The sequence below is a fragment of the Lolium perenne genome, chromosome 6, assembly GCF_019359855.2.
Source record: "Lolium perenne isolate Kyuss_39 chromosome 6, Kyuss_2.0, whole genome shotgun sequence".
In the NCBI taxonomy this organism is placed as follows: domain Eukaryota; kingdom Viridiplantae; phylum Streptophyta; class Magnoliopsida; order Poales; family Poaceae; genus Lolium; species Lolium perenne.
In genome coordinates, this window is record NC_067249.2 from 175,248,078 (window position 1) to 175,273,126 (window position 25,049).

At 46.4% G+C, this 25,049-nt stretch overlaps 1 long non-coding RNA gene across 1 annotated transcript; it reads left to right on the forward strand.

Moving 5' to 3' along the window:
• The first annotated feature begins 5,458 nt into the window (after positions 1–5,458).
• Positions 5,459–12,232, forward strand: LOC127306891 (uncharacterized). Its single transcript, XR_011746664.1, has 8 exons — positions 5,459–5,838; positions 6,620–6,699; positions 7,503–7,576; positions 8,203–8,286; positions 8,382–8,435; positions 8,513–8,635; positions 11,050–11,276; positions 11,836–12,232. It is a non-coding gene; the product is annotated as an uncharacterized lncRNA (long non-coding RNA).
• Positions 12,233–25,049: the final 12,817 nt, after the last annotated feature.

Here is a 25,049-nt window from a genome sequence, read left to right on the forward strand (position 1 = left end):
GTACTAGTCGCGTGCCTCCTCGGTGGGCACGCTGCCATTACCGGCTCACTAGTCGCGTGCGCCTTTTTGGGCCGCTGCTAAAAATAGCAGTCGCATGTGCTCGCTAGCGCCCGTTGCCATTAGTCGTGCCCCTATAGCCATTTCCTTACTAGTGACCGCACATGGTGTGGTGGAGCATCGGAAAGTTAGAGTGGTGGCTTTGAGTATTCGACAACTTATAGGGTGTTTGGTGTTGTGTCATGTGGGATATGATGTGGCTCTCGTCGTTGGTCGATAGTGTATCAGGAACCATTTCTGGCGCATGGTCTTCTGGATGCAGTGTTCTTCACCTTTGTGGGAGCTTCCCAGATCCCGGGTTTGCTCCTCCCATAGCAGGCGGAACTTGTTCTCTTTGGCAGTGGTGTGGGATCGACTATTTTGGTGAAGCGAATATTTTTATTCATGTTGTTGGCGTTCTTTTGTGCTCTTTTATATGTCGTTGGCAATAATGGGCACCGCCCTATTGTGCTCGCGTTTGGGTGGGCTTGACCCTGTTGCATCAGTTTTTGTATGGTCTCATCTATTATATAATTAAAACAACAAACAAACAACGGCCTAGATTGAACACCAAGCCGCAAACGGTTCAGATTGGAAGAGAAAACAACCCACCTAGCGTATATGCCCGGCGCGAACAAAATAAAATCGATGCACGCAGAACGGCAATATCCTAGACGTATACGCATGTTCCCGATCTTTGTTTCCGTGTTGCGTACAAGATCCAACAACTCGCTTAGTTTAGGTTAAAAAGTCACGCAAGCCTCCTGCAATATGTCCTACGCCGCCATGGTTCTACGAAGAAGAGGACGAAGAGCGGAAGGGCAAGATGGCGCAGATGATGCCCGGTGGAAACCAGCGCTCAAAATCGTCCATGCGGAGACGCCTGTTCCATGGCTAGAGTCTTCACGCTGATCTGTTTGTGTTATTCCTGGACTCTTTCTAATCGCTCGATGTAGTCCACCAGCGTCTCTCCTTCTCACACTAATAATGTGATGATTTCTTCCCTGCCATGTTTCTACAAGGGTTTGTTCTGTAGCTGCCGCACAATCTGATGCTTTCTTCCCTGGCATGTTTGATGAATACGCCTCCTTCTCAAAATTCTGGGCAAATTGCACCAGATCCAGCGTGCATCTTCAGTAGATGACGTTGAGAATGCCTAACATGGATGAATCCAAGTGCTTCAATACAGGTTCGTGGATTCCAACTGGAGTTATCAGCTTCCCGCCGTAATGTCGATCAGATCGATCTATGTTGATTCTGTATTTCTTTTCATGACGGTCGATCATGTCGATACATGGTGCCAGCGTCAATGGTGCAGCTCAGGAAGAGAGGCATCGAGAAGGAGAGCCGTGGACAGCGTCAGCGGACAGCTCCACCGTGCCCTCCCGAGACTAGCGGCCAGCCGAGATGGAGCCGACGATCGTCGACGCATGACGCAGCATTGGGGGAGACACGAACGCGACATGTTGAAGCAGCTCCGTCCCTGGGTTCTGTTCTGCCACCCATAACAAATCGAAACCATTGTGGATGATACGAGGCGGGGAGCCGGCCAATGACGTGGTTGGGTTCAGAAAAGGCAGCGCCGCGCTGCCGTCGTCCATGCGACGCACCCACCATGAAGCCTGTGTTCTGATCGCTGACATGCTGCAGGAACCTACAAGACTAGCTGAATTAGCCAGGGAGAGTTGCTCCTACAGACGACATGATCCTTGAGGCGGTGTGAATTGTTTGGCCAGGCGTATAGCTTGGGGATGTGTCTCCGCCCATGACTACTACTTCCTATAAGGGCCATCCACGACAGATTGATAGATACAGCTTTGATCGTACCATGGAGATGATTAATCATATTATACGGTTAGTATAGCTGCACAACACCAGAAGGCTAGCGGTCAGTTGGGTAAGTAAATTTGTTTGTATCAATTTGTGTAGAGTAGCAGTTTTCTCAAATGATGGATGACTGGTATCACATATTTGATGTATGTACTTTACGGATGACATGCATGATTAAGCCACAGGTGATGGCCTGTATCATGTCCCATGACTAATTGCTACAGATATATATGGACTACGCTATTATCAGAGTCAAACAAATGCTATATCAACTAACAAAGATACACACTCCATCCCTGTATCAAGAGGTAAAGTCTAGATTCTTCCAAAAAAAATATGCTACAAATATTATATGCATTGGCCCGACAACTGAAATCATATGTTTGAATTTGTCTGAAATATATTTTGAAAGTATGTTACTTTACCTTTGACAAGTAATATATGAAAACATATACATTCACTAATATATAAGGATCTTAAATAATATTAGTTTCACAATGATTATAATGTAAACTAAATCATGACACATTATGAGGAGGTAGTATTACACAAAGATATGTACTTTAACAATCATATCAATTAGCCCTTAAAAGGTAATCTACCATACAGACCTAAGCTGCTTCTCCCGCCATAGACAATCCTATGACCATGTATCTAATAGGGGGAAAAATCATTTTTTTGACCATTTAGTAGATATATAGATATATGAGATTGCACAACGCTCAATGAAATTAGCAATATGTCTTTCATACGAACTACACATAAGAAGTCCATTAGGAGCGAATGAGCTAGAATATTCTATAAAAATTACATATATTAGATATACACATGGATAATTACATTGACGTACATATGTTCGTGTAATATTAGCATGTGTATGAGCACCTAGAAGCATCACATTGGGTTGATAAAAACAATTTTTATTCAGTATATTTTAATACGGGTTCTAGAAGATAACATCTACAAAGATTTTAGTAAACGCAATGACAAATAACATGCATATACACGGTACACATAAAAAAATTGGAATGCACATTTTAGTTAACACATTTTCTATAATTCTAATATCCACCTAATGAAACACAAAAAAAAAACTCAAAAATTAGTATAATATATATTGAAAAGCATAAATTAGCTATACACAATAAAGCTAGCCGCGCGAATGCGCGGGTTAGCCAGCTAGTTCTAATTAATTGGACACTTTCTTCTTAGTTAATATATATAAGATGAAGATTTTTTCTTCGTATAAGATAAAGGAGGAATTGGATATATCGTAGGGGCTTTGGATGGATGAAATATAACTGCAAGTCTTCTGTGAACCCATCAGTCATCAACTTCTTGGTCAGCTTAATTAGTTGATCGCCATCGTCTGCCCAAGCTAGGGCATAGCGAGCAGTCACCTCCCACTTAGCTCTTGTTTGATACTAAAGTATTTTATGCTGATTAGTAGGGATAAATCTTTAAGATAATTGGGTAAAATCCCTCCCTTCACCCAATCCTCATAAAACTCCAATCTCAGCCCTGTAAGTACAGATCGTGTACTGAGATTAGAGAAAATACACTTAGGTTTGAGGGAAAATAGGATAAATAAGGATTAAGTTAGCGCAATACAGTGGAACCAAACATACGTTTGGGAATAGTTGAACATTTAGGGTTTGGTAGGGATAATCCCAAGCGCGACACCATTGCCTGGAAACTCGATCCGGTCATCCCTCCGAGCCGCCTTCCTAATCCACCTCTCCACCGCTAGAATCATTGCAGTTCTATTTTATGCAGATATCATATTTTCTAGAAGTTCTACAAATCTACATGAGCTTACAAAACGAAAACAAGAAAAAACTGAATGGATCAACACGAAGTTATCTATCCGGGGACTGAACCCTGAGCATGATTTTCTCTTTGCCGTATTGATAAACATGGCAAGTTTTTCATTTAACTCTTCATGCATCGATAGAGATGAGGCGCAATTTCTCCTATAAATGATCCTAGACTACCCTCTCAACCAGGGGGTCTGAAAGGGGCAAACGTTCGTTGGCCGTTGGATGCCAGCGATCCACTCCCACTTTTCACCTCAGCCATTGGATGCTGTCGCTTTTTTGTCACCAGTTTCTTCTCCAAACGGGTCAATGACAGCTGGGGCCAGGTGCGTGTGGGACTGACGAGCAGAGGCAGCGGTGCTGTATGGTCTGTGTCGCCTGGTCGCCTGTCGATCAGAGGTGAGAGAATCTAGATCGAATAGGGCAAACCAATCCCCGTCCTCTTCTCCTCCTCTCATTCTCCCCCAATCCGCCGCCTCCTCTCGTTTCCTCTCCCCCGCTCGGAAGCAGCACACCGCTGCTCAACTGGAGGACCGCGGGCAGGCGCGGAAGACGTCCGCGCGGAGGCGACGCGTCGGCAGCGGCTGGCGGCGCGCGTCCTCGATTTACTCCAGCGGCGGCGGGGGCTGGCAGTAAGCACCCTAGAGGTTATCCCCCTCCTCTTCTCTCAGAGGAGAAGCGCCGCGACAGTTACCCCCTCGCGCTGGCGAGGTGCGCCGCATCGAGATGCCCGTCCTCCAATCAGCCGCCTCCATCCTCCTCCCTCAATTCGCGCTGCCTCCTCTCCTACTCCCCAAGGCGCTGCAGAAGGGATGGGTAGAGGCAGCACGACGCAGCCGACGTGACCCAGGAGGGAGCGCCGGGAGCCGTGCGAAAAGTAGGTGGGCAGGGGCCGCGTCAGCCGCCGCTTGGGGGCGATGTTCTCCTCCACGCCATGGCCGACCACCCCTTGCGCCGCGTCATGTCCTCGCCGCCGTCCGCGCCTCCACGTCCTGTTTCTAACCTCTACCAACGCCATGGAGCGCGTCTCCTCCAAGTACAGTTCCTCCCTTGATTAATTTTATTTTATTTCGGTTCTAGGGTTCCTTGGCGCGCCATGTCCGCCTGTGTCAGCCCCGCCTCTTTCCATGGAGGGTGGGAGGAGGCGCTGCAGGAGCAGGTCCCAGAGGAGGGCGGCGGCGCATCAGTGAGTCCCTCGCGCTGGTGAGGTGCGCCGCCTCGAGATGCGTCTCGCTGGCCGAAGGGAGCTTGAGGAGCAGCGATGGGACAGAGGCGGCGGAGCAGCGAGGGGCGACACTAGCTCGGAGGTGGAGGAGCAGCAAGGTGCGGCGCCAGGTGTAGGAGGGGTTGGTGGCGTCGACCCAGAGGAGGATCTGGCGGAAGGAGGGTGGTGGCTCTCGTCGAGCTGGAGGTGTGTTATTCTCTGCCTCCTCTCTCCTTTTTGGAATTTTTGGTAGAGGATACGAACCGGCCTCAGCGGGAGTAGGACGAGTATGTCGTAGATGGCATGGATTCTTCTCGGTAGCTTTGCTCTGTTGGATGTTTTTTATTGCATGAGCTTAGTGCCGCTGGTTGATGTAATTGTTTCGATCTTGTCTTTGGGTTCCTTTGATGTCAATTTAGACAGACCTATTCAGTTTGATTTTCTTCCCTTAGGATTGGCTTTCTCCACCTGATTGAACAGTTGAGCAAGCAGGAAGCCATTGGAGAAGAAGCCTGACCTGGCTGCTTGGATTGCTTGGTTATTGCTGTTTATGATTGTTTATAATGCCTCTCTATCCGCAGGCGAGCTGGATGGAAGTCTTCCGGGAGGATCAGACTGGATGGGGAAGGACGGTTCCGGTCGGCTGCCGTGGGAGCGGGGAATTGAAGGGTGGCGCCAGTCGCTGCAGGAGATTCGACGGCAGCGGGCGGACTGGAAGGGGCCGGCAGCGAGCGGGGGCAGACGGACTGGAAGGGGCCGACGGCGAGCAATGTAAGGGAGCAGGAGAGCGGCACGACATGGCGGGAGCAGGTGGTCGCCTCTCCATGGTGCTCAGCTATCCTGCGTGAGTTGGAGCGATGCAGGCTGACTGTGCTGCGCAGGAGCGGCGTTAAGGTCAGAGCGGTCTACATCTTCTTCTTTCCTCGCTCATAGGTGAGGATATCGATGGAGGTGAGCTGGTCCCAAATCCCAATCCCAATATGTAGAGTATATTATGGCTTTCTTCCTATCCATATATAGGAAAGCTATTTTTAGATACCTTATGTGACTGCACTCATGCAGCATTCCAATTGCTTTTACAATACTAATTTGTTATTGCAATGTATAAACTTTACTCAATTTTGCTTTTTTCGCATCTGTACATTTTGAAATAGCTGCATACATCTTATTGCTAAAGTGGCAGCTTTGCTCATGCTGAAAAAAAGGCTGACAACTTATATTCCATTCCGTTGAGCAGACTACCATGATTATCATCTACCAGTGTATTTTGTGGGGGTTAAAGTATTTTGGTTCAGTTATCTATTCAATTGATGCGCTGATGGTAGGCTAGCAAACAATAGTTTACCTACGAAGATTTAGAAACTGTGGTACCGAGTAAATTATGCATCTCTGAGATTTGCAGCTGAAACTAAGATTTGGTTAAGCGAAAAAATAGGATACTTCGCGAAAATGCTCTTTTTCGTATTCCTTCAATTACTTATGAAGTTTATATGTTGTCTTTCTCTCGTTGCACTCAAGGTTGTAGTAACGAAGAGGTAGCACAAAAATATGTTGTTTTACCTTCTGCATCACTGGAATTCATAGTCATTTTAGTGTACAAGTACCTATTGTTGACTGAACTAAAAATGATTACAATGAGCAGAAGTGGTACTGATTCTGTAATTGGTACAATCTCATATCCCTTTTTTACACTCATTTGGTCTTCATTTTATTATGTTTGGTGTCCAACTAGGCTGGAAAAATTCCCCGATGAGCTCCTTCCGCTGTGCTGACTCATGTAGGACTTTTGGCCTGCATGATCTTCTTGCACAGGTACTTTATCGACGGTGCGTGCCACTCGAAGTTCCCATGCGCATACAAGCTACCATATCTTCGTTTTGGGTTCATTCCCTCATTTCTTTTACCGTAGTACCATGGCTGATATGCCTTTGTGTACCTTATTTTTATTCCTGTTGATTTTGAAATTGCATTAAAATAGGAGTGGAGAAAATTATATGTTCTCAATTGCCCTTGTTCTTTTGGTGTAATTGGACTAGAGGTCTCCTAATTGCCTCATTTTAGTCACAATGGTGCTTCATTAATACAAGTGGCATAGTTGAATCAAGTTTTCTTTCGACGGACAAAGTTTTTTTGGGCCTGCATTAGTAAGGGGACTTAAAATTATGGTACCGTTGGTTTGGATCAGCTGTACAGTGGTGAATTAGCGCAAATTGGTTTGGTCGCTGAGTTCACATTGTAGGTATAGGTGGAATCACTTTCTTGATTAGGATTGTCTGCTTTCATGTATGTTTCTAATTGAAAGCTTTTTTCTAATGTATGAAAGTTGCATGATGCTTCAGTTATCTAATTGGCTACCGTGTAGGGTTTTTAGTGTTTTGTTGTGCACCTGCTATGTATGCATGTTTTTTATCGCATCTCCCTTTCAATTCTTGGTTTTTAATTTTCCAAAGAATACGTACAACATTCTGACTCAAAACTAGCAGCGTGAGGAGGGTGACCTCAGGTATAGCTTACCATGCTCTTCACATGGAAACAAGTTCAATGGCCTTCTATGTATTATTACTTACCCATACAAATGGTATTTCTTTTCTAATCCAAGTTCTCACTTCTAACAGTAAGATCCTACTGAAGGGTGGGAAGGGGAGCGGTAGATTCGGCCGTCGATTTGTGCAAGTGTCCGAGCTGTAAGGTATGCGCTTCTGGTATTTTTTTTCCTCTGTATGTGCATTATGATGCTGTATTGGCTGAAGGGGAAGAGAGATATAAGTTCGATGTGTCTTTGAACAGGATAACATAAGTTCATGATATGTGTTTGGTGAGTAAAAGATCCATTTTTGTTTGATTTGGCCCAGGTTATCTAACCACGAAAAAATAGCAAGCACGGTTGTATTGATCTTTTTTGTGAGTGATATGTTAAGGAATGTATAGTTCTGTTAAATGGCAATACAAGTTTGGTTAAGTCAGTTGCTCTTGCAAATGTATAGTTCTGCTAAATGACAATACAAGTTTGGTATTCTGATTAGTGATAATTTTGGAAGGTTTTAATTATTTTTTCCTACCGAAAAAACAGCAACAGATTGCATCCCAAATTCGGCAAATGGGTCATAGCAACTTCAAATGTTTCTTGTTCTTTCCGCATGTGCAAGCATAAATATTTTCCTCTCTGAACAAAATTTTGAACCTCAATACATCAATGATTCTTATGTTGTGATCATTCTCATGTATATGCACTTGAATATCATGATTAGAATTTTCGTGTGGAGTGTCGACATACACACAAATATTAGGTATAATTCTAACTTTTGAAGTATATAGATGCAGATGATGTACTTGATGCTGGTGAAGAAATCATGTGCACATGATGATCTTTCCTCGACAGAGTTGGTGTTTTGTAACGATGTATCGTCACATTCTTCCTATAAACGTTCATTATACTGTTGTAGTTGCAGCATACAAGGCATATGTCTCTGACCTACTTTTCTTTCTCTTCGTAGGACTATCTCTGATTTTGGAAGCTAATGGACATGTCTCCTTCGGTGACATAATGAGTGCTTTTCTTAACTTCAATTAACAAACCCATCTCCCGGTTTATGCTCTTCTTTAATTTCACATCCCTTGGTTGCAGAGCTAAAGCAATCTGCCAGTGGTTGGGATCCTACTGAGATTAGTATAAAGCATGAAGAATGACCTTGCCAGGAACCACTACTTTCAGTGAGACGGTTCAGCAACTACGACATTCAGCCTGCAGGTAATGGTTCATGTTCTTTTCCCATTTTCTCTGCCAAGGTCTGGTTCAATTGTTTTTTGAGGTTTTTCATATCCACCACATACTAATTAGTCACTTATCCATACGTATTTCATCATGTCTCTGTTAATGATACTGTGTTGTGTTGTTTTGTCTCGTTTCCTCCAGGTTCACACATGATTGATACCCAAGAACATGGTTTTGTGACCTTGTTATGGCGGATGATCTTTCATGTACTATTGTTTATAGTAATATCTCTTGAAACTCAACTGAAGGGGAAGATCTGAAGGTGATGCTGTTATTTTATTTGGATATGTCAATGTACACCGATTCCTTCGATTGAACAATAAGCGTCAAATTAAAGCAAGGTTAGTTCAGACTTCTGGATTTCTACTTCATGATTCCCTTTCATTCTTGAATTATTTGCATTGATAAGTTCATTCTCCGGAGTTGCACCTTCTTTTGTCTTTAATTGTAGCTCACGATCTCACATGTTCATGTTATATCATTGCTCCTTGGTATTATGTTATATTAATTTAAGTGTGTTGTGCATTGTTCCAGGAGCCCCCCAAGTGTATGAAGCATGCAAAAAGGACAAATGTGACCGCAGATTATGTTAACAGTGCTCTCAGCCTCAGGAATGTTGAGGTGCCTTTCCTTCAACAGTTAAAAAAATATGAATATACAAAATGTAGAGTTGGTAGATAACTAGACATAGTATGCCTTGTATATGTGACTTTGGTAGTTAAATTATATGTGGGTTGTTGTTTTTCCTTGGTTGTTATTTCTTGACTGATTGAGACCTGGGTTATTTTCTTGAGCTTTAAACTGTTGCGCCTTCTTCTTACAGGTAGCAGGTAGCAGAAGATCTGCTTGGGGAAACACAAGATGGAGAAAAGCAACCAGACATTGCCGCTGTTATTGCAGTAATTTTCTGCCCCTCTCTCTCTTTCTCAATTTTAACAATTGCAGAGCACATTTAGTGTCGAAAAGTTAATTCTCACCCAATGGTGAAAGTCATCATGTTGTGGGAAAATGAATGTCACATGTGCCTTGCAACAGTTTGTTTTCATTTCTCAATGAAAAGAGAACGTTTTTGTATAAAAGTGAAGTCCCAGAGATTGCCGATGTTATTGCAGTAATTTTCTGCCCCTCTCTCTTTCTCAATTTTAACAATTGCAGAGCACATGTAGTGTCGAAAAGTTAATTCTTACCCAATGGTGAAAGTCATCATGTTGTGGGAAAATGAATGTCGCATGTGCCTTGCAACAGTTTGTTTTCATTTCTCAATGAAAAGAGAACGTTTTTGTATAAAAGTGAAGTCTGACCCAATGGAGAAAGTTTCTGAAAAATCAAAACATTGCGTGTGACCACTACTTGTTATCTACAAGAACTGATTTTTGTGGCTCCATGGCGAGCGGCAGTGGCTGCATCTGTCCGCCCACACATCCCAGAATCCATGGTTGGAGCTATGTCCAGTCTACGAGGTATAGGTTGGAGTTTGAATTTACTTTGCCATGTCTCATGGTAATATACACGGAGTACTGTACTTTGTTCTGAATAATGCAATTTCTGCGTACTAGATATACATTTCTTGAGATGGACCTGATGCATATTCCGAACACAGCCTAATTTACATTGTGGGGATTATGTTTCCCTTTTTCTTACCTATGTTTAAATAGGCTTTATGTAAAGTTCAGATTTGCTCTAGCCTTATATGAAATATAATCAATTTATTTTTTTAGGGGGGGGGGGGCTCTTTTCTAATATATCTTATGTTGTGTTATTGTATAAGTATAACTACTACAATTGATGTTAATGGATCAACCATTTGCTTCCTTGCATCCGATGGTTCCACTTTTCAAACTAAACATTTGTCATCGGCGCCAGCTAATAACTGACTAGCTCCTGAGCTGGTGACCAGTGGTTCAGCCGCCGCCTGATGGCTACCAGGCCAAGGTAGTTTGCATCTCTATCATGGACATATGTGGTGGTTGCTTGCATACTGAAACTAGGACTATTTTTCTTTGTGTTCTCCTTGATTATGTTAATCAGGCCACCTGTGCTCTGTTTGCAATCTTTTTAGTACCGGTGCTCGCATATTGGTTTTTGAGCTTCACTTTATGGTATTGGAAATAGAAATAATGAAAACATGAAAATATCAATAGCAAATGAACCAAGGAAACTTACTTTATATACTTTAGTTGATCATCTAAATCTAATTATCGTGATAGTATAGTTTGGACCATTTCCGGTGGTGAGTAGCACCTAACTGCAAATGCTCGATTGTGTTTTACTTTTTTTGCAAAATAGAATGAAATTTATTTTGATTACTTACAGGTTCATATGACGACGAGCGAATAAATGCAACCCATTAACTTCTGAATTATGGTTTATATAGTTTCGTATTTTCTTAGCAGCAGGTACAAATTGGAAGATGGAGTCTGCTGAGATTGTTAGAAGAGTTGTTGTGGCAGCTGCCGTCCATATCTGCTGTGAGTTAGTCTGGAGATAGTGTGTGCCTCTCAGTTCTGTTGTGAGTTAGCTTGGAGATAGTTTGTGCCCCTCTTTACAGCTATTGTTGGTATTTGTCCATGTGGTTCGCTGCTTGATTCAATGATTCTATTAATAATTGTAGGCAGAGGTATTTAGCCTTTGTATGGTAAGTTTCTTCAAAATATGTAGATTCAGCATTTCTAAATTCCTTTGAATTACGGTGGGAACCTGGGAGCTAAGCAACTGATTTGTAGGTTTGTCTGTAGTACGTAAAGACATGCATCAGCAGTAGAATAAAATACGTAAGACTTATGGTTTTAGTTCTGGCTTGACTTTGCCCTTCCACGCCCTCTCATCCTCCAAATCAACAGTTCTTATCAGGAAACATCTCATCCTTCATTCTGCAGTTAGTACCTCTGCACCGTTTTTAATTCCATACAGAAGTATAATTCTGCTGTTCTTGATAGTTCAATATCCATTATCTTGCCAGTTTTATTATGAAATGAATTAGCAGTATCCTTCTCTAATTTCCCATACTCAGGATTCCTGTTTCGCATTCACGCAAATCAGAAATCATATATACATGTTAATAACATTACCGGTCACTGCTAATACTATCTTTGGTAATAGCGTGTGCTAGAATTTATATGGTCTTGTGTTTTTAATTATGTTATAACATAATTAATGCTCACTTGACTTGCATGCAGGCTTGGGTGAGCTCAGCCTTGGCCGAGCTGATACTGTCACCAGCGCAGGGTGGCGTTCGCTTGAGATTCCACTCGAGATCGACCGGATTTTGTAGTCAGTCGAGTTGTAGTGTTCAGTAATCAGAACTTGTCAAGTCGTTAAATTTCAGAGAAGATGTAAACTCGTATGAGTTTCAGAATTATATGGCCATATCCACTGTAATTTTATCCCAAAGCTGCTAATGTATGAGTTTCAGCGCTGCAAATGTATGAGTTTTGTGCACTATCCTGTCATCTACTACAATGCCCAAGCTTGTACACTGTAGTTTGAAGTTTTTGTGTATTTCTTAATCGACTTGCTAGATGGAATGGTGTTCAGTTAGAGAAGATGGATGCTTGCTTGGTAGCTTATCATATGTATTGTCCCTTTTGATTTTGCTTGTAGATTTTCAGATAGTATTTTTGCTGGCCAACCTTCTATAAACAAGATGGTATATGCCCTTGCCATGCTCTATAAAGAAAAGGGATTCCATGTGTTTGTGCATGTGGTATTCTCCAAACTGTATTTCTCTCTTATTAGCATAAATTTAAATATCTCCTGATGTTTCAGATATTGTCTTCTATGGTTTACCACATTAGTAAAAAATGTTGTTTGCAGAATATAACTGTCACAGTTTCCCCTGTGTGGAAAATTAACGACTACGGGTCCATTTTTGGTTGAGATTTTGGTTTTGAAAGTGGGATGTACCTAGCTTGGCATGTACATCTTGACATGGCTGTTTATCCCAGGCTCCAGGTGACACAATAGGGATTTGTGCTAATTATCATTGGTCATCATAGTGTGATGCAAACTTGTGTCTCTACACCACTAATCTAATCAGGCTACGACCATGATTTCAAAATTTAGTTTGCTGGCTGACTGAAAATAATGTTTGTTGGGTGGTAGTACTTGATTGCCACTTGACTAACATCTTGTGTATATATGTTTGTTGGGTGGCAAGAGAAAACGATGACTTGTGCTATATTACTAGAGCTAGAATCGTTTGTTGGTTTTAGGCCTTAGATTAATCTTTGTAGATTATATGACACTGACATCAAATTAAAATTCAGTATAAACCATCATGTTTACAAATAGTGAGTTTTGTTGAGCACATCTAACTGAAAGAGGATTATTTTTGACATCAAATTCTTCATGAAATATGTCAGCATCCACGGCCAGCTCGGAGCACGTCCGTGCGTCATCGGCATGTGATCCTGTTGGAGTTGATGAGTGGCAGAGCCTCATTGCAAAGGTACATGTTACTGTAATTGTGTCCGCTAAAGACACTCAATTTCGAATGGTATGACTTTCAAAAAAAAAATGGAATGGTATGTTTGGAACCTGGTTACATAATGTATGCAAGTATTGCAGGCGTTGTATATGCGGTCAACTACAGTGTGTGTGTGTCCGTTTAAATAGCTGCAGCAACTGAACATCACATGTATCTATTTTTTTCTTGCTATGTAACAACTATATAATTGTAAGTGTCATCGGATGTAATGCACATATGATATATGCACACTCTGGTAGTTCTGTTTATTGCGTTCGATCTCCTTTTTAGGAACTTGGTTCTCATGTTTTATAGTTTCATCTTGCATAGTACGTTGGCATGTTAACATACTCACTAGGCTGGAGTGTATTGGTTCCAATTTTTGGGATATTGTAGGCTAATATTTCTTTTTTGTTCTTGCTTTGTTCACACGATCATGTGATTATTTAGTTTTGGGCTGCAGTTACGAACATATCAAAGGCACTATTTAGGATCTTCACTAAACAAGATTTCTAATGCTGAGTTTTGTGTTCTTGCCAATGAATATTTCCCTGCGTGATTTGAGGAAGATGCACGGTTTGTTTATTTTGGTTTGGTCATTGTTTATTTCGGTTTATTTCTAACCCTGGATTATGTGAATGGATCATATCAAAACTTCATAACAGATGCATCTACTTCCAGCAAGTGTTTCGGTTCACTTGTGCAGACATCCACGCGATATATTGATGATTTAGTTATATACCATATGGTGCTTACCAATGTGGTTCCGGTAAAGCCTGATAAGTTATAGAAATTGTGAAATATTTAATATCAATGGACAATAGCATAAAATGAGAAAACAAAATCTCATGGCAAAAATGGAAGGCGAATCTAATAGAACCGTGGATACTCTCCGCATTAACTTTGAATGACCAATACATGAAAGATCGTCTTACAACTATTTTGATATGAAACATCCTGTATAATTCTGTAAAATTTAAAGGAACAAGAAATAAACGCCATATTTGATGCGTATATAGCAACTCAAGACATAAACCATCACCAAAAATATAGATTTAAGCACCAAAATAAATTATTTATTAAATTACCGTTCTATATGTCAGCATTTATTGGCATATTAATACACTTTCATTTGCACTTGCGCGATAGCGCAACGGGTCATCTAGTGTCTCTAAAGACAGAGTCATTCCCAGAAAGGCATACATTTCACGGCATTGACATAAGAGTTCACAAGAGTCCTCCCCCCGCGTCGCCCTCCTCTGGCGGCCAGGGGGGAAACCCTACCCGCCGCCGCCTGTAGCCACCCTCCACCTCTCCTCCCTGTTTCGCCGCCGACGGAGGGGGGCCGGCAAAGCCGCGCGCCCCCCGGGGAAGGTGGCGGCGGGGCGGTTCCTTTCCCTCCCGCGTTCCCTGGCGAGAGGGAGCTCGTCGGGCGCAGGGCATGGCGGCGGGCGCGGGGGCCGGCGGCTGGGCGATGACGGCGTCGCAGGCGGCCGTGATGGCGCGTGGGCGGGGCGCAGCGGTGGCGCAGCGGTGGTGCAGCGGTGCTGGCGGGGCGGGGCATGGCGGCGCGCGCTCGGGCCCAGATGGGCTCCGGCGGGCCTGCTCGGGATCGCCCCTGCTCGCGCTGGCTCGGTGCGTGGATGCCGGGGCTGCGGCGGCGCCCTTCTTCCCGGCCTTCACCGGCGTTGCTGCAGGGGTGGGGGCAGTGCTGGATGGCGGGGCAGCGGCCCTGCGGGTGTGATGTCGGTGGTTGGCGGCCACTGTGGCCGCGAGGGCGGCATGGTGGCTGGACCGGGGGCTCGCGCTGCTGCGGCCGACGGCTCTGCCTTGGACCCCCCGTGTTGGCGTCTGTCGAAGTTCCCTCTCTGTGGCGGTTGGCGGCGTCCGCGGAGCTCTTCTCGGTGAGTTTGGTCGGCAGTGATGGTGCGACTCGGCTCTTCAACCCCGCATGGTGCGGGTGGTGGCAGCCGAGCTCGCGGAGCTCCTTGGTCTGGTGGAGGTGGCGGTGGTGGCTTGTGTGTGGCGGTGGCGCCGCTTCTGCACATGAGGTCTGTCTGCGGACTGCGGGCTGACAGCGTTTTTCGATCTTCGTCTCGCTGTCCGGCCGCGTGGGGGTGTGGTGGTTCGTTTGCTCCGGGCGAAAGCCTGACCGCGCGGCGTCTGTGGATGTCGCTGTCCTTCTTGGGGGGCGGTCGTGGAGCTCTACGACCTTCGCTGCCTCGGGTTCACGTCTTCGGGTGAAAGCCTTGATCCTATGGGATCGGACGACGGCGTCGATTCTTCGTCGTGTCCCCTCTTGAGGGCGTCGTCTTGAAGGTGGTGACCCCCTTCGCGCCCTCCGGCGGGATAGGCACACATGGCTTCTGGGTTGGCAGGAGGTCAACCGGAGGTCCGGGTGTTCCGGGTGGAGTCTTGTGAGGCAACGACGATGGTGGTGACCAAGGTTTGGTTGCGGCAAGGTCATGTTAGTCGGCTCCGTTCCGGCGTGTTCGAATGTCTTCGTGGTGATCTCTTCTTGCTGTGAAGTCGAAGCCACCCTCGGGCGGTGTACGATGACCTGCGTGGGGCGGTCCGGTGAAGGTCCTATTCGGCGCTTGTCTTGCGCATCTCCTCTCCGAGGCTCGTCGTCAGAAGCGGAGCTGCCGGTCTCTCTCCGAAGAGCCATCTGTTTGGCATAGGCCGGCTTGAGCTTCTTAGCTTTTGTGGGTAGCCAGGGTGGCTGGGTGTGCCCTTATGGCGGTGTGTGTGGTTTGGGTGTGCTATGGCACAGTTGTTGTTGGTTTTTGCTCGGTTTTCTCCTAAAAACCGGGCACCTTCTGCTTAATAAATGGATGAGGCAAAACTTTTGCCTCCGTTTCAAAAAAAAAAACATTTCACGACGCAGCTTGTGTGACTTAGCTTCACCAAGTTAGAGAGGTACAATGCCCTGACTTGGTACGTGAGCCGTTGGATCGCAAATGTAGGGCAAGATCTAGGTACTGTAGCTAAATTTTCGATAAAGAAAATATATTAATATCAAAAGATATCAATTGCACCTAGCCTCCGCAATAACACAACACACTAATGATAGTACGGATGCACATAAAAAAAACTAAGAAACAAAATTTCTCCTAAAGCATCTCATGCCTAGCAACAACAATACTTCCATCACCAAGATAACACCTGAAATACAGACTTTCTAAAAGAGACGTCTCCACAAAAGGAACGGTGCACCGGCGCCGTTATCGCTCGACCAAAGATCTTAGGTTTTCACCTTGAAGATAGCCCCTGCTCTCAAAACAATGTCTCCAAGGTCATTGCCAGACATAATCTGTTAAGGCCAAACCTTGGATTTTCAAGGTAGAACTCTGAACTTCACCTGTGCTACCGTCCCCACTTTCATACCACTGCTGTGAAATCCGGAACACCAAGCAAGTTCCTCAACATCGCAAAGACTTGAACCTTCCTTAGTTAATCTTCTAATCTGGCCTTCACGATATTCTCTTCTTCTAACTTCACTGTAGTCCTCCAATCCGGTAATGTAGCTAAATAATGTAGCCAAATGCTGTAGCAACAACCCTGTAGCTGGGTACTGTAGTAGGATCCTTTAGCTGCAGTGTAGGGTGAGATATGTGGTCTTTGTTTTCGGTCCAGCGGTTATAACTCAGCCTAAGTTGGCGATTTTTTTAAAATAATATGTTTTTTTTCTACAATTTCTGACAACGCACCGATCGGCCAACGGCCGGCCGATCGACCACTAGTCAGCAGTAGCAGCATTCCATGCCATGCACGCGTCCAAATCATCGGTTAGGGTTGCTATTTGCTAGTAGTGCATCACCTAACAGTGCTAGTTTCGAAATTCAGTATTTTTCCCGAGCTTATCTTTCTCATTGTTTGGTACAAGTTAGAGCATCTTCAGTCGCGTCTCCCAAACCATTCCCAAATGACGTCGGATTGAACGTTTGGAGGACGTGTTTCGTTCGTGCCGCGTTTATGGATGTCGCTCCCACTAGTGGAAAAAGGGGCAACCGTTTTAGACATTAATACCGGTTGAGTTACGAACCGGTATTAAAGGTAGCATTTGTACCGGTTCGAGCGCTCTGACGGGCGAGGAGCATCAGTACCGGTGCGTTTACGAGCTTTCGTACCGGTTCGTGTTAGGAACCGGTACGAAAGGTCTTCGGCCTGCACTTCAGACGCGTGTGGGGCTCAGGCTAGACCTTTGGTAACACGAACCGGTACCAAAGGGTACCCAGCTATATCAAATCGCCCAAACCCTTCCCGAGCCCCTGGCTCTCATTTTTCTCTTCTTCCTCACACTCTAAATTTTTCTCCACCTCTCACACTCCAACAAATCTCTATTTTTTCTCCACCATTCTAACAAGATTAAAGGCATACATCTATCCAAGGGTTAGCAATATCATCCTTCCTTCCGGCGTTCCTAATTTAGCTCATTTCTTTGGTAGTTTTGACTCGTACTATTTTTCTAGTGCTAGCAAGGTGTTCGATGAAATACCTAAGTTAGGGATTTTATTTTTTTATATGCAATTTGAGCTGAAATTATGGTATATTTTATAGGTTTTAATTAGTATCATCCCTGTCCTCACCGCCGTCGATCGCCAACGTCGTCCCCTAGCCGGCACCGTACAACCTCGGTGAGCCTCTTCTTTTTTATAAAAAAAACTTAGTTTTATGTGATGAACTTGAATATTAATTAAGTTGTTCACTCATATATCCACGATGTTGTGTAATTAATGATTTTTGATATACCTATAAAATGCAGATGAGTCGACAATGGATGTACGGTGACCGGTGCCATCCCGAGTTCATTAATGGCATGCATTATTTTCTGAACGTGGCTGAGGCAAACAGGAAGTCGAATGGTTTCATCTATTGTCCATGTAGTTCCTGTAAGAATACGGTGGATTACTCTACCTCAAAGACCATTCACGTCCACCTGCTGCAGAACGGTTTCATGCCCAGCTATAATTGCTGTACCAAGCACGGAGAAAGAGGGGTTATATTGGAAAACAACGAAGAAGAAGAGGATAGTGACAACTATCCTATGTTCACTGAAGACGGTGATAGTAGAATGGGAGAAGACGAAGCTGAAGAAGAGCCCATTTTTGATGAGCCGATTTTTGATGACCCCGATGACGATTTGGGTCGGGCCATTCTTGATGCGAAGATAAGCTGCGGAAGTGAAAAGGAGAGGTTGAAGTTGGAGAAAATGTTAGAGGATCACAAGACACTGTTGTACCCAAATTGCAAAGATGGTCAGAAAAAGCTGGGTACCACGCTGGAATTGCTGCAGTGGAAGGCAGAGAATGGTACTTCTGACAAGGGTTTTGAAAAGTTGCTGAAAATAATAAAGAAGATGCTTCCAGGGGAGAACGTATTGCCCTCTAGTACGTACGAAGCAAAGAAGGTTGTCCGCCCTCTAGGATTAGAGGTGCAGAAGATACATGCATGCATCAATGACTTCATCCTCTACCGCGGGGAGTACGAGAATTTGAATGCATACCCGGTATGTAGTGCATTGAGGTATAAGATCAGGCGAGATGACCCTGGCGATGTTGAGGGCGAGTCCAACCCCAGGAAGAGGGTTCCTACGAAGGTGATGTGGTATGCTCCTATAATACCACGGTTGAAACGTTTGTTCCAAAATAAAGAGCATGCCAAGTTGTTGCGATGGCACAAAGAGGACCGTAAGAACGATTTGATGCTGAGACACCCCGCTGACGGGTCGCAGTGGAGAAAAATCGACAGAGAGTTCAAGTCATTTTCAGATGACGCAAGTAACTTAAGATTTGGTCTAAGTACAGATGGCTTTAATCCTTTCGGTGAGCAGAGCTCCAGTCATAGCACCTGGCCAGTGACTCTATGTATCTATAACCTTCCTCCTTGGTTGTGCATGAAGCGGAAGTTCATTATGATGCCAGTGCTCATCCAGGGCCTGAGGCAACCCGGCAACGACATTGATGTGTACCTGAGGCCATTGGTTGAAGAACTGTTACAGTTGTGGCGTGACGAAGGTGTACCTATGTGGGATGAGCACGAACAAATGGAATTTAACCTACGGGCGTTATTGTTTGTAACCATCAATGATTGGCCTGCTCTTAGTAACATTTCAGGGCAGTCATACAAGGGATACAATGCATGCACACACTGTATAGGTGAGACTGACACTATATATTTTGGAAACAAGAATGTGTACCTAGGGCATCGTCGATTTCTTCCAAAACAACATCACGTAAGAAAGAGAGGAAAGCATTTCGGAGGTGAGGCAGATAACCGAACGAAGCCTACCCGCCCTACTGGGAAGTTATATATGATATGATCAAGGATTTAAAAGTGATCTTTGGAAAGGGTCCCGGTGGACAATCTGTTCCGCATGATGTTGACGGACACGTACCCATGTGGAAGAAGAAGTCGATATTTTGGGAGCTACCCTACTGGAAATTCTTAGAGGTTCACTCTGCAATCGACGTGTCGCACGTGACAAAAAATCTTTGCGTGAACCTGCTAAACTTCTTGGGCGTGTATGGGAAGACAAAAGATACACCGGATGCACGGCAGGACCAGCAAAGTATCCACGAAGGAAACAACCTGAATCCAGAGAAGTATCAAGGTCCTGCCAGCTACGCTCTTACGAAAGAGGAGAAGGAGATCTTCTTTGAAGTCCTGAGTAGCATCAAGGTCCCGTCTGGCTTCTCGTCGAATATAAAGGGAATAATAAACATGTCAGAGAAAAAGTTTCAAAACCTAAAGTCTCATGACTGCCACGTGATTATGACACAATTACTTCTGGTTGCATTGAGGGGGCTTCTGCCGGTGAAGCTATGTGCGTTCCTCAATGCAATTTCTCAGAAGGTGATCAATCCACTTACTCTACAAAATTTACAGAAGGATGTGGTCCAATGTCTAGTCAGCTTCGAGTTGGTGTTCCCACCATCCTTCTTCAATATTATGACACATCTCCTAGTTCACCTGGTCGAAGAGATTGGCGTTCTCGGTCCTGTATTTCTACACAACATGTTCCCCTTTGAGAGATTCATGGGAGTCTTAAAGAAGTACGTTCATAACCGTGCTAGGCCAGAAGGAAGCATCTCCAAGGGCTATGGAACAGAGGAGGTCATTGAGTTTTGTGTTGACTTTATTCCTGACCTTAAGCCGATCGGTGTTCCTGAATCGCGCTATGAGGGGAGACTGTGTGGAAAAGGCACGCTAGGAAAGAAAGCAACGTGTATGGACGGACATTCTTTCACTCAAGCACACTACACAGTTCTACATAATTCCATCTTGGTGGCTCCATACAAAGAGGAACACAAGGATATCTTACGCTCTAAATACCCGGAGCAACGTGAAGATTGGATTGATGGAGAACACATGAAGACTTTCGGCGGTTGGTTGCAAACACGTCTCATGAATGTCACCGATGACGAGCAGCTGTACTTGTTGGCCAAGCAACCATCTTCTACTATATCGACTTTTCAAGGGTACTGTCGTTGCCTAATCGACGGTACCCCGGAGGAGGGATCCTCACGAGGGGGGGAAGAAGTAGGGGCCATAGGGCGGAGTGCACACGGGACGGTGGTACGCGTGTTACCCAGCTTCGGAACACCTGCACGATGACAGGGCCTACTGCTGCTTGTCTGGAATTATCTGGGCGCTTTCGCGTTGTTACAATGAGTTGTGATTGTGCCTCTAGGGCTCCCGGGATCCGGCTTATAAAGGCGCACGGATCTAGGGTTTACACGGAGAGTCCTAGCCGGATTACAGACAGCCTAGCTACGGTACAATATCTTGCCGTGCACGTCACGGATCCGCCTTCCATACACGTCGTACTGGATCCGGGTTCCTCATGGGCCTCCCTGGATCCGGGTCACTCCTAGGTCGGTGCGGATCCGGCCTGCTGATCCTGGGCTGGACTTCTTCCTTCATGATCAACGACAAGAATCGGGCCGCCCGATGGGCCGCATGCCTCATCACCGTCTGTGGGCCACCCGGGCTTGCCGGATCTAGGCACTGTCGATGGTACACCCATGAAGTATACCCACAACAGTAGCCCCCAGAGTTCTCCGAGTTTCGCCAGCAGTTTCCGCCATGCTTGTTCTTAGGTTTCCGGCATCGTCGGCAACGCGGAGAAACTTGAAGAGCTCAAACTTTGCATTTTCTTCTTTTTCCAACTTATAGCCGGAAAATGCTCTCATCCTGCGGGACTTCATCCATCGACGTTCCAAAGAACATTTCCGGGTTACTCCCTGCTTGCGAACAAGAGCCAACTTATCTTCACGCAATCACCCGGAATCTTAAAAGACTCTAACGGTTCCGCCAATTCTGGCGCCATTTTCGCGCGATTTGCGCGGTAACTTATCTCTAGCCATTTTTACCGCTAGGGTTTGGGACACGTGTCACGCATCCAACGGCGCGACGCTTGCGTTCCGACCACAGGATGCGGAACACGAATCTTATCCCCTCAGCCTATAAATATCAGCCGTCGACCCCTTCTCACCCCATTCACCCCCTTTTCACCTCTCCTCCGAGCGCCGCCCGCGAGCCTCTTCTCCGCCGCGCCGGAACCTGCCGGAAAGTCGCCGGAGCATTGCCGGAGCGAGCCCTCCGCCGCAGTGTTCTTCGTGTTCTTAACTCCGGCGAACCACCGCGCGGAAAAAACTCGCCGCCGGCAACCCCGACCACCGCACGCGCCATTACGGTAAATCCTCGAGCTCAAACTTCGCGCCGTAGTTGGTAGGGATGAACTTGGGGAAGATGAATTGAGATCCGACTAAGGAAAGTTTCCGCCAACCTTTTTTCTTCAGATGTCTTCAACGACTCCGCCTCCGAGCTCGGAACCGATCATGGCGACGCCCATTTCCTCCGCCCCTCCTCCCTTTGTTCCCATCAGGCTGGATCCTACAAAGGATTCCGGCAAGGAGACTGAGGGGACCTCTGCTCACTCGGAGAAAAACTCCGAGGCGGGCCAGTCGGAGCAGCAAACAGAAGAGGCTGCCAAGAAATCAAAAGCTCGGAAGCGCGACTCCGAAGCTAAGGGGAAATGGTGGCCCTGTACCACCACCGAGATGGAGTTAAAGAATCTCGAGTCAGAGGGCTTCCTGCAACCCGGAAGCTGGAGGACAGTTCCAAATGAACCAGCTCCGGCTCCAAGGGACAACGAGATGGTGCTGACGAAGGCACTGGTGGAGCGCGGATTTTCGTTTCCGCCTTCAGATTTCTTCCGGGAGATTCTGAAGACGTACGGACTCCAACCTCACAACATATCTCCGAACAGCGTGCTCGCCATCAGCAACCACGTTGCTCTCTGCGAAGGCCACCTCCGGGTAACCCCAGAGCTCTCTCTCTTCCAATACTACTTTTCTGTCAAGAAGGAGAAGATCCGCCAAACTTCCGAGTTGGCGACTTGCGGATCCGTCACCTTCATCATCCGCCCGGGCCGCGTTTACCCCCCCACCGACCGCCACGAATCCGCGAGATACTGGTCTGGGGGCTTCTTCTATCTGAAGGACGTCTCCAACCCTGCGAGCGACAAGAAGCTACCACCTTTCAAGAACTGCCCCGCCACCGAGCTTCCGTCTTGGACGCACTGCCCCCACTTCTCCGACTCGCCTCAGCTGACCCGCGCTGTCAGGCGGATCTGCAAGCTTACGGAGGAGGGGCTGACGGGAAAAGACCTAACCCTCTCGTGGTTCACGAAGCGGATCCAGCCGCTGCAACATCGGGACCGCCTAATGTTTGAATACACAGGGCGCGACGATCCGATGCGCGCCACCAAGGATAACCTCTCCGCCGACGCCATCGACAAAAGGATCCGGGTCCTCATCAAGATCCCACGTGAACTCCACGTTCACGTATGCAACAAAGACATCCACACGGAGGGATCCGGGACTGCGGTACGTCGTCTTGACTTTGGTTTATTGCTGTTCTTCAAACTTTTGGCTAAGTGTAACTGTGAACTAGCTCGAGGCGCTTGAGGAAAATGAGCTCGGAAATCTCCTCCGAGTCCCATCCACCGGCCACGCGGATCCGGAGGCCACGTCAGAGGCGGAAGCTCCTGAAGCTCCACGTCCCGCGAAGAGGAAGAAACCAGCCCCTTCCAGCCCTTACGCGAAACGCCCCCGCGAAACTCTCAGCATCGCGGCTACCCGGAAAGCTGAGGCGGAAAAGAAGCGCCTTGCGTTGATCAATACCAGCAACAAGGGGCAGCCTGCCATCCAGCACTTTTTCAAGCCTTCCGGGTAAGCGTTTTCTTCCGAGACCCAAGTTCTGGCTTAACACTTGCTCTTATACTTGTATACTTTTCCTGAAGTTCCGGAAGCCAACCTCCCAAGGCCCCAAGGGTCATCAAGAAGAAAGTCAAACCATCTCCGGCTTCCTTCCCTATCACTCCTGAGGTGGAAGTTCCGCCTAAGGCTTCATCTGCCAGCAAGCCAAATCCGAAGGACATCATTGACCTCGATGACCTTCCGGAAGACCCTGCCCACCATGGCGACTCCGCCCAGAGGACCTCCTCACCCGTGCCTCCACCAGATCAACCAAGTTCCGCTTTCGCGGGACCTACTGATGAGGAGCAAGAGCAAAAGGCCAAGCTCCTCCAAGTTACCAATGCGACCCGCGTCAACCTCGAGCCAACTCCATCCCTCCAAAAACTTACACTCGCAGAGCGTCACGCGGAAGTTTCCGCCATGCTGAACAAGGTATGGGGGAAGCCGGAGGAAGAGGTGGGTTATCTCGCGGAACTGGAGGACAGCCTGAAGGAATTTTTCGTCAAGCACAAGGAAGTGCGGCAGGTAATACTAGCCCCCAAGCATTGGGTGATATAGTTCCGTGTAACATGTATTAGCCGATGCTTCTCAAAATGTACTGTTAGGCGGAAATTTGAAATCTTCGCCAAGTCTTCGAAATCTTTGCCAGCCCCCCAGATTTTAATATCCGACTCTCTCTGCTGCTTCTCAGTCCACGCGGAAACTGCACGAAGATTTGCGCATTCACGTGCTGGAGCAAATCAAGGAGATCGAGGGACTGCGCGAACACGCGGAAAATAGCCGAAAGGCTATCCAGCTGCTTGAGACCCGACTTCAAGGTACGAGATCCGGATCTTCGCTTTTTGTTTTGCGCTGACAGTTGTTCAAGGTGCATAACATGTTCAATTCTGCTTTCAGAAGAAACTGCCAAGCATTCCTCGCTTGATGAACTATCCGCCAAGGTCAAGGTGCTTGAGGCGGAGAACGAGTCCCTCCAAAGCTTCATGAAAGAATCTTCAAGCAAAGAGACTGAGGCGAGGAAGGAGCTCTCCGAGAAGCACGCCCGTGAGAAGGCGGAACTGATCGACAAGCTGGAGAGAAGCCAAGGCCGCGCGCTCTCCCTGATTGCCAAGAACAAAGCCCTGGAAGCGGAGGCGGAAGCCATTGACAAGCTTATCTTCCGTAAGCATTTTTCCGCGTCGTTGCTCCGACCACCTTTGCATATTTTCTCTGACGGAACTGATCCTCTTTCTTCCGCAGCGAGCCTTGGCTTTGAATGGACTAAGGATTCAAATCTGACGAGGACGGAGGCGTACGAAGAAACGCGGAAATCAATTGATGCGCTGTTTGGGGCTTGTCGCGGAATCGCCACGGCTCTGCGGCTAAAGAAGGCCAAAACCAGTGTCATCGACACAATGACCAAACTTATGCGACAGGTGCCGGAGTTCATGAAGGACTGGCAAAAATCTTCAGCGCGCGGAGCCGCCTCCTTAGTCCTGGCCACCTGCAAGGCTTTCTTCCCCTCACTCAATCTGGCGCAAGCTGCACGCGGAGCCCCCGAGAGTTCCGACATGGGCGCCCTCCTCGCGGAAACTGAAGGCTATGAAGAGCTGTTTGTCAGGCGAGTTGATCACTCGTTCTGGTACAAGCAGCACAATCTGCCAGAAGGTTTTTCCGAAGC